The sequence below is a fragment of the Cebus imitator genome, unplaced genomic scaffold, assembly GCF_001604975.1.
Source record: "Cebus imitator isolate Cc_AM_T3 unplaced genomic scaffold, Cebus_imitator-1.0 Scaffold353, whole genome shotgun sequence".
In the NCBI taxonomy this organism is placed as follows: domain Eukaryota; kingdom Metazoa; phylum Chordata; class Mammalia; order Primates; family Cebidae; genus Cebus; species Cebus imitator.
In genome coordinates this window covers 525645-533539 of record NW_016107668.1, presented here as the reverse complement: position 1 = coordinate 533539, position 7895 = coordinate 525645, and the positions used below count along the sequence as shown (strand labels likewise).

The 7895-nt window shown below is 40.4% G+C and overlaps 1 pseudogene; it reads left to right on the top strand.

The window, feature by feature from the left end:
• The first annotated feature begins 2804 nt into the window (after positions 1-2804).
• Positions 2805-6186, top strand: LOC108287714 (annotated as a pseudogene).
• The last annotated feature ends 1709 nt before the right edge of the window (positions 6187-7895 follow it).

The window sequence follows — 7895 nt, the reverse complement described above, 5'->3', positions numbered from 1 at the left end:
ACTTGTCAGAGCACTAGAAATATCCCTGGGTGAATGCCTGGGTGTTATGGATTAAGTTTAAAAGTCATCTTGGCATTTACCTGCTTGCATTGGTTGGATTTAGGCTGATTTCATTAAATTTTAAATTTTATTTGGTTTGCTGCAGGGAAAGTCTAAAAGAATTCTGAATGGTCTTCCTTCATTGTTCACCTGTAGTTCTTGTTATTCTCAAGTGGAGAGATCTTTCCTTCAGAGGCACAGTTATTTCAAGAGTTTTACTATTGTATGTCCTACCTCAAGTAGAACTAACTCATCAAGACCTTTGTAAAAACCCTGAACAGGTCTGAAGAGTGTTCATTTGGAATTCCAGGTTATATTTCCTATCTAAACCTTCCCTTTATTTGCTCATGTCATTTTTTTGTGTGTGTGTTGTTTTAACTCCCATGTTCTGTCCTCTTGAAAAAGTAGCAAAGCTACCTATGGTTTTGCAATTTCTTTTTCCCCTGGAGCAGCTAGGGCAAAAATCTACAAAGACAAAAGGAAACCCTGGCAGAGATCTGTTTTTCAAACACATTTCTATTTAGCTGAGAAAAAGACTGCTTAAACGCCTATGCCACACAATTCATTGTTCCTTTTCATTAATACTGAATAAAAGGTTTTTGGAGTTGACCAGTTTGCGCCTCTTTGAAACATTCCTCTTCCTTAAACAACATTTAGAAGCATTCAACCCAACATGAATAGTAATTGGGGTTCTGTTTCCTTTCTCTTTTTGTTTTGGGTCTTCAGAGCGGGGAAAGGTAACTGATGTTTGTTTAAAAATGATTCTTTCAGAAGCAATTAATTAATCTGGTGAGACAACTGCTGGAAGTATCCCCACACTTTCTTTCAGGATTGCTGGAGTTTTCAGTGTTCTTTGGCTGAAGGACCTCCAGCTGACACTGGGGATTTCTCTTTGCTTAACAACCTTGTACATTTCTCTGGGTGTGCCAGAAAGATCCAGGGACTTAAAGATCATCAGTGCCTCCAAAGCCATTGGGGTTCCCACTTACTTTTTCTTCTTTTAAGTTCTGGGGTACATGTGCAGGACGTGCAGGTTTGTTACGTAGGTAAATGTGCCATGGTGGCTTGTGGCACCTGTCAACCTATCACCTAGGTATGAAGTCCCGCATGCATTAGCCATTTATCTTGATGCTCTCCCTCCTCGGCCACCACTTCCCCCCACCACATGCCCTGGTGTGTGATGATCCCCTCCCTGGGTCCACGTGTTCTCATTGTTCAACTCCCACATATGAGTGAGAACGTGTGAAGTCTGGTTTTTTGTTCCTGTGTTAGTTTGCTGAGGATAATGGCTTCTAGCTTCATCCCAATCCCTGCAAAGGACAAGATCTTGTTTCTTTTTATGGCTGCATAGTATTCCATGGTGTATATGTACTACATTTTCTTTATCCAGTCTATCATTGATGGGTGTTTAGGTTGATTCCATGTCTTTGCTATTGTGACTAGTGATGCAATACACATATGCGTGCATGTATCTTTATAGCAAAATGATTTATATTCCTCTGGGTATATGCCAAGTAATGGGATTGCTGGGTCAAATGGTTTTTCTTGTTCTATATCTTTGAGGCATTACCACACTGTCTCCCACAATGACTGAAAAAATTCACTTTCCCCCCAACAGTGTGAAAGTGTTCCTATTTCTCCACAGCCTTGTCTGCTTCTGTTGTTTCTTGACTTTTTAATAATTGCCACTCTGACTGGTGTGAGATGGTATCTCATTGTAGTTCTGATTTGCATTTCTCCAATGATCAGTGATGTTGGTTTTTTTTTTTTAAATGTTAGCCACATAAATGTCTTTTTTTGGGAGGTGTCTGTTCATGTCCTTTGCCCGCTTTTCAATGGCATTGTTTGTTTTTTTCTTGTAAATTTGTTTAAGTTCCTTGTAGATTCTGGATTTTAGACCTTTGTCAGATGGGTAGATTGTAAAATTTTCTCCCACTCTGTGGGTTGCCTGTTTGCTCTGATGATAGTTTCTCTCAGCGTATGTGCAACCAGCCTCTGGAGGGGTTCAGAGGAATATGAGAGCTATCTTCAGATATTTGCAGGTCCATCAAGTGGAGGAAGAATTTAACATATTTGGTATACAGCTCTGAGCGATAGCACCAGCGATAGCACAAGAATGTCCAGAAGTGAACATTTTCCACAGTGTGTTTTGCAAGAACTGTGGAATGCTAATGGATGGGGTTGAGGTGTGGAAAGATATGGGGCTAAATGAGTTAGAAAATGCTGCATTTATGCTGTTAAACATTTCTTTATGAAAGTTAATGAGTGTGGTACATATCTAAGGGGAACATGATATATGTGGATTTGGCCGTGGAATGTTTTTCATGGAGGAGGTCAAAGGATGGTGGTCCCACACTTAAAGTGCTAAGAAAGTACTCTGTTGCCTAACATGAAAATAAATTTTACCATTATAAGTTAAAAGTCTTCGGTGTGAGTTCTAGCTGCAATAAAATACAGTGGGACCCCCCCCCCCACACACAAATAAAATACCTTGAAATGCAATTTTATTTGTAAGATAGAAAGTAGAACTACATACCGTTGAGGTCCTTATTAGGCCTCAATTGCCATGGGTGGCTTTGGGATGTATTAACCCTCCCGTCTGTTGAGTTGTTCCTGCCTGAAGCGGAACCCGCTTGAAAAGCACACAGTGGGCTGTGGCCATGGTGTAGCGGGCAAGGCTGCATGTGACTCAAGGTGCTCCTGCCATGCTTCTCCCCACTGCATGAATGGACATTTGAAAGCGCCATAGCTAAACACTTGCAAGCATGGGCACCACATCAATGCTTTCCTCGTTGAATGATGAGTATAAATCTGACAACTACACTGAGCCTCACTACAAGGAATGGTATCAAACAGCCATTGATATTCTGATTGAACGTGGGTTAGAAGCATACCAAGAATGTTTTGCCCAGGAGCGAGCTTCAGACTTTCTTGCTGTGGAGAAAATTAATTGTAATTTGAAAAATGTCCAGAAAGTTGCACAAAGCACAGTGCATGGTACTGATGATTCCTGTGACGATCATCTTCAGGGACTTATTGGCCTGTTGAGTCTGATGTGGAAGCTCCATATCTTGACGGAGCCTGGCCATATGTGATGCCCCGACTCCTAGGGGTACCCATACAGATCTCCTTTTTCATCCACCAGGAGCACATCTATTACAATAAAGGAAGCTATTTGGAAGATGATAAAAAAAGCAAGAAAGGTCATTACTTTTGTGATGCATATTGTTTACAGATGTGGACATTTTCAAAGAAATAGTTGAGGCATCAACTTGAGGAATATCTGTATCCATTCTGCTTGACGAGTCCAATTTTGATCATTTTCTAAATATGACTGAGAAACAAGGTTGTTTAGTTCAGCGTCTCAGGAATATTTGAGTGTGTACAGTAAAAGGCCAAGATTATCTTTCAAAAATGGGGGCAAAATTCCATGGAAAAATGAAACAGAAGTTTTTGTTAGTTGACGGCCAGAAGGTGATATACGGTTCTGACCATATATGTGGTCATTTGGGAAAGCTCGCCTCAGCATGGTTCAGATAATCACCAGACAACTTGTTGAGTCCTTTGATGAAGAATTTATAACTCTCTATGCCAGATCCTGTGGCCTAATTCATTTGCTCAGGAAGAATCAGCAAGCGTGAAGCATGGCAAAGCCTTCTGGGAAAATGACACTTACCAGCATTCAGTTTCTTCATCAGCATCTGTTTCCAGTCGAAGAAATGTTTTTGGTAGACAAAACAAGATTCATAAACTAGAGTCTAGTTACTTTGAAAATAGAGGGATATATACTTTAAATGAGCATGACATATACAGGTATTGATCGACTTACAACCTATGCAACTTACGGCCACTCGACTTTACGACCACAATCGCTAGCCATGACTGCTCCGCGTCTGGCAGAGCAAACGTTGTCCAGCTGGGCGTATGACAGTGTGGACCACCTTCCGGCAGCACTACCATCTCCGCGTGCATATAGCCTACTCAACTTACGACCAAATCGTTTTACAACTGGTCTGTCAGAACCAATCGTGGTTGTAAGTCGAGCACTAGCTGTACAACATAAAAATCACGGATACAAACTACATTTTGTTCCAAACTTTAATGGTCCAAACGCAATGCATCTGTTTCAACCCAGTCAGGTGAATGAGAATTGGAAAAGGCATAGTTATGCTGGGGAACAGCCAGAAACAGTGCCATACCTCCTGCTTCATAGGGTTTTGAATAGAACCGATAATCCACCTGGTAATTGGAAAAGGCCTTCTGATAGTCTCAGCATGGCAGCTCGTCACGGAAAGGCTGTGCAAGTCACCACAACACACTGTCCAGAGTTTTGCACAGAGAAAACAGCAAATCTTGCAGACAGGAATTCAAATGTTCAGAGGTCTTTTAATGGGACAGATAATCATATCCGCTTTTTGCAACAACGAATGCCAGCCCTTGAACATACCACAGAGTCATTCCTATGTAACTGGAGATTTGAATCCTACATTCAGAAGCTACACCAGACTCAAATGGATCAGCTTTAGCTGACCAGTTTGAGGGCTGTCATAGTCCTGAGAATTTGAAGGCCAATGCCCTTTATACTCATTCTTGGCTTTGTTCCTCTTTAGTATTTAAACCCACTTTATCTGAGAAAAGGAAGTTAGCAGTTGTACAACTCGCTCCTCAAATTCAACTATCACTGGTTCTCAGAGAAGTGAGACACCTAAAGAGGTCCCAGACACCCCTACAAATGTACAGCATTTGACAGACAAACCCTTGCCAGAATCAATCCCCAAGCCCTATCACAGTCAGAGGCACCAAAAATGTACACCTTGCAGGTTCCTGAAAACCACTCAATAGCCTTAAACGAAACTACAAACGGCCAGACTGAATCAAATAATTATATATATACAACCATGTGCATAAATAAGCAGACAGAAAATCTAAAGAATCAACAGAATGAGAATCTACTTAAAAGGTGAGTTTTCCCATTATTTGACAACTCAAAAGCCAACTTAGATCATGGAAATAGTAAGCATTATTTATATAGTACATTTACCAGGAATCAAGTTAGACAACCAGAAAAGCCCAAAGAAGATTTGCTGGAAAGTTCTAGAAGCATGCACAATGTGATTCGTAATATGGAGCAGGATGAGGAGATAGTTACCAAGAGAAACTCTTCAAGTGGCACGACCACCAAATCAGTTTCCTGCTTTACTTGATGTGAATAAAGAGGAATCCAACAAAGAACTCACTTCAAAGAAGGGAGTTAAGGGTTCCCCAAGTTTTGTGAAAAAGGGGTCTCAGAAGTTAAGGTCACTACTTAGCCTTACCCCAGATATGAAAGAAAATCTATCCAAATAAATCACCTGCCTTTTATAGATTGTGGAGTAGCTCTGACACATTAGTTTCTGAGGGTGAAGAAAATAAAAACCCAAAGAAATCAGATACAAAAGCTGATTCATCTCCTAGAAGAAAGTGTTCTTCCTCATGAAGCTCCCAAGGCAGCATCAACAAGAGTAATGAAGAGTTAACAGCTCATCTCCAGGGGTAAATGCTCCGTCAGATGAAAATAAAAGAACACCTTCTCCAAGTCCAGTTGAAAGGAAGTTCTTGGAAAGGGCAGGAGATGCCTCTGCCCTAAGATTTAACATTAAACAGACCCAATACTGAGATTCAAGGGAGGTGAACGCAGTTGTTACTCCTGAAAGAAGACCAACTTCTCCAAGGCCAACGCCCAGTGAACTTCTGCGATCTCATTCAACCGACTCGTGTGTTTGCAGTCATTTTGAGCCACTCTGTAGGATTGAGAGCTCTGTTCAGCCAACAAGCAACCTGCCAAATACCAGTATGAATCACCCAGAAATGAAATCTGTGACTGTGGGCAGCAGTTATGGCAGGTCTAGTCCAATGCTTAATTCATATAACACTGGTGTTTATCACTCACATAACACTGGTGTTTATTTCTCATATCAACTGGGGTTTATCATTCATATCAATGGGTGTTTATCACTCATAAAACACTGGTGTTTATCACTCATATGAACTGGTGTTTATCACTCATATAACACTGGTGTTTATTGCTCATATCAATCCAGTGAGAACAAGTTTTGAGGATTTATGCAAAAATTTGGAAATTTATACACAAAAATAAATAGTTATTAAAATGTAAAATGAATGAGGCTATAAATATTTGTCCAAAGAAAATTGTGGACGGTCTTCGTAACATGCCAATAGATTTTCCTGAGGACAGGATTATGGTATGATGTATATGTTCACAGTGTACTAGTATAAAGTTATTTTTCTGTGATAAAGTTAGGGTCTGCTGTAGATAGAATTTCTCTGTAAACACGTGATTTGTAAGTGGTAATGGTAAAAATAACAGATGTATTTAAACCATTTTCTTTAGACTGAAGATCCTGTCTCACTTAGAAGCTTAAGTGGATGATGTCTGATGTATGGTGTTTACGTATTAACCATTTTCTTTTGAAAAGGTGACATACTACCCTCAGTAACCCTTTATAATATGCCTTTGTAGTGTTTTCATATCTTCAAAAATATAAGCAAATGGGAAAAAGCCTTTTTTTTTTTTAAAAAAAATTAACTTTAAATATTGGACAGGGAAAATGTGGCACATATACACCATAGAATATTATGCAGCCATCAAAAACGATGAGTTTGTGTCCTTTGTAGGGACATGGATGAACCTGGAAACCATCATTCTCAGCAAACTGACAGAAGAGCAGAAGATCAAACACCGCATGTTCTCACTCATAGGCGGGTGTTGAACAATGAGAACACATGGACACAGGGAGGGGAGCACTACACACTGGGGTCAGTTGGGGGGAAATAGGGGAGGGACGTTGGGGGTGGCGAGCTGGGGTGAGATAGCAGGGGGAGAAATGCCAGATGTAGGTGATGGGGAGGAAGGCAGCAAATCACACTGCCACGTGTGTACCTATGCAACAATCTTGCATGTTCTTCACATGTACCCCAAAACCTAAAATGCAATAAAATAAATAAATGGGAAAAAAGTAAAATTAACTTTAAATGCTATAGGATAACTTGTTGTATTTTATTATTAATATTTCTGTGGAGAATTGTACAGCTGTTTGGGCAGCAGTAGTATCATCTAAACTATTTTTTTAAAATTTTGCCCGAAGTGTTTGCAAAGTATCAGCCTCGTGGTATAATGACATTCATAGGAATTTATTTTCCTAGGCCTTTGAAAACTGTCTGGGATGCGCTTCTCTCTATGACAGATCCAGGGAGCTATTGCCTGTAGGCTGCTGATTTTTTTTATAGGGATTCCTTACTTCACATTTATAACAAACCAGCGGGAATTTAGAAAATCTGAATGATTCCCCCTCCTTTTACTATTGTATAAAAGCTTTTAGAAATGTAAACTGCCTAAATTTTTGTTAGATTGGCATGACAATGCTAAGGGGTCTTGCTTATTAAAATTCTTGCTCTTTTTTTTGAGGGGGAGTCCTACTCTGTCACCCAGGCTGGAGCGCAGTGACTCCATCTCGGCTCACTGCAACCTCCGCCTCTTGGGTTCAAGCAATTCTCCTGCCTCAGCCTCCTGAGTAGCTGGGACTACAGGCGCATGCCACCATGCCCAGCTAATTTTGTATTTTTAGTAGAGATGGGGTTTCACCATGTTGGTCAGGCTGGTCTTGATCTCTTGACCTCGTGATCCACCTGTCTCGGCCTCCCAAAGTGCTGGGAGGGATTACAGGTCTTGCTCTTCTTTAAGTTGTACCAAATATGATATGACTGCATAGTGTTTTTGTAAAAATACCATTGGGAAAATGAAAAGTTGCGCTGGTCTAGTTCTTCCATGATTTGAGGATGATATTTAGATTATAAGA